Here is a 2,670-nt window from a genome sequence, read left to right on the forward strand (position 1 = left end):
CATATACAATGTAAATCCTTTTCGAACGGTCTGGCTTATTCCCACGTATATTATACATCATGAAATTTTTTAAGGAGCATTTTTATGTCTCTCTTGAACATTGAACATTCTCCTGTAAATCCTTTTCTTTGTCTATTGCACTTTCAAGCCTTTCCAAAGTCCAAAAAATGAATTGGGACATGTATGATACTGTCTTTGAATTTGAGCCTTGTCAAAAAAATATACAAATGATTTGCTTCCTGAAATTTGTTATAACATGTGTTTTAGGACCCATGATGCTGGAAACTTATACTACAGCTTTAGAATGAAAACATGTAGTATTAACATATAGTAGTAAAGAATGAAAACTCCAAAAACATAAATCAGGAAAAAGGTCAATATCTATCTTCAACAAAAGATCATTGAAGTCTCTCAAGAAGACACCTTGGCCCTCACATGTTCAACAATGTTTACCTTTTGAAATTGCAATCCTCGCAACTCATGATCCTTAAATTTGTCATAGAAGCGAAAGATCAGTTTGAAAAAAATAAAGGATCATTAGGACTAAATTGAATATAAAATGAGACTATATTATGACCAAACTGAATTTAAAAATAAGAAAAATAACCTAACTAAAACTAAACAAATATGTTGCATTTCCAGATTTAGGGACCCAATTCTTGGCACTCTACTAAAAAGATTGTGGAACTCTCAAACATGTTTTGAATGACTTTCCTACCATATATCTCATAAAGTCCTTCCCATTCAATTTAAACTTTGAAAAAGACTGTGGAACTCTCAAACGTGTTTTCAATGATGAGCACAATGTATTAGCAATTTAAGACTCGAACTATAAGAATTATATGACACTACCATTCTAGTATAATTATAACAAATCAAGTCCTTATAAAGCTAGCACTTCTGCTACTCTATTTGTAACTGGCATGGCTGAAAAGTTAAAGAATGACTATCAAAACCTACTTGTTTATTCAGTATGAATATGATTCTCAATCACCATTTATTTTCATGGAGACCAATAATGTTAAATACTTTTTTTTAATCGGCAAATATTATTGAAACCGAAACTCTAGCAAGACGCTTAGAGGCGGTGAAAAAATACAAAGATTCCGCAGATTTCATTCCCATAGCTCCGCACCATAAGATTACACAACACATTGAAGGGGAACACACGAAAAACCAAACTGATGCCGCGCCAGGAAGGAACAAAAACGCAGCAGCAACCGCTGCAATCTACACAAAATAGCAGCCAGACAACAACAGAAAACAGCAATAAAAACATATAACAGGTGGACAACAGGCACGTCCAGCAACCAACAACCACAACATAAGAACACTTCACTGACAATCATTACATTTGCTTCTCAATTGCAGTGGCTTTTCAATACAAACATCTTCCCCCAAACGTAAGGTACACCATAAGAATGAAGTTGATACCTGCAAACATATTGACTCAATATATTTCAAATTGAAGAAGAAAAATATCGGCACAGATACATATCTACCATTTTAATATAGGAAAAACAGATGCCCGAGTATGCATAAGTGTCTTAATTAAGGATCTATCTATGGGCATTATGAAGCAATCAAGTTTAAATCCTTCATTTGAAAAACAGTGAACAACAATCAAGTTTATTGTCTTTTCTTTAGTTCCACTACTAAGAAATAGAAACACCAACCAAAAAAATGTTTTTATAAACTTCAATCAGTGGTCACATAATGTTAAAAACCAATCAAGAGGATAAAAACTTTCCATAATAATAATAACCAACAATCAAAAATCATAAATCACTATAAACAGCTTTCAATAGTAGCAATAAAACACCATCAACCATTTACATTCAAAAGAATGGAATAAAAATATAAACAATGAAACTTTCTAATAAAAAGAAAACTCATAATAGACAATGGATCTGCAAAAATAAAGTAACAATACATTACCATTCCATCAGAACAAATTTATATCAAAGACAAATTGAAATAGTATAACTAATAACGGAGTCGTCAATTAAATTGAAATCCAAATGAGAAAAAAGAAAAAAGAAATTGAATTATAAATTGAGAAAGAACAATCCATTACCTCTATTGATGGTCAAATTTGTGATTTGAGGCATCTTAATGCCATTGTGATTTGTGAAATAGAGAGTTGATTCAAAAAGTTACTGCCGTAATGATCTTCTTGTCTCTGTCTTCCTCAAATCTTCTTCTTCGTCGTCTGAAACTCAAAAATCCACTATAGTTGAATTTGGAACTGAAAAATCAGAATTAAATAGATTAGGGTAAAGGATTTCACGCTTAGGAATCTAGGGTTTAGGCAAATGGAGCATGCATTGTGAACCTTAGTATTATATATTAAGATTTCAAGTTACCCATTCAAATACGTTGTAACATATCATTCATATGAATTGAGCATTTCATTAAACTTTATCAAACAAAAAAAAAACTTTTGAACTCACATCAAGTGAAAATTTCTCTAAAAAATAAATGATAAACATTTACCAATTCACTTCCGGTGAAAATATCAAACTCTCTCTCTCTCTCTCTCTCTCTCTCTCTCTCTCTCTCTCTCTCTCTCTCTCTCTCTCTCTCTCTCTCTCTCTCTCTCTCTCTCTCTCTCTCTCTCTCTACACACACACACACACATGTATTAAATTATGCCAATTGGTCAACACA

At 32.2% G+C, this 2,670-nt stretch overlaps 1 long non-coding RNA gene across 1 annotated transcript; it reads right to left on the minus strand.

Annotated features, from left to right (window-relative positions):
• Positions 1–943: 943 nt before the first annotated feature.
• On the minus strand, positions 944–2,313 carry LOC146956187 (uncharacterized). Its single transcript, XR_015014569.1, has 2 exons — positions 2,078–2,313; positions 944–1,434 (listed from the first exon to the last, which is right to left on the minus strand). It is a non-coding gene; the product is annotated as an uncharacterized LOC146956187 (long non-coding RNA).
• Between the last annotated feature and the right edge of the window lie 357 nt (positions 2,314–2,670).

Source organism: Medicago sativa, chromosome 1, assembly GCF_051527215.1.
Source record: "Medicago sativa cultivar Bolivia chromosome 1, Bolivia_mono, whole genome shotgun sequence".
NCBI lineage: Eukaryota > Viridiplantae > Streptophyta > Magnoliopsida > Fabales > Fabaceae > Medicago > Medicago sativa.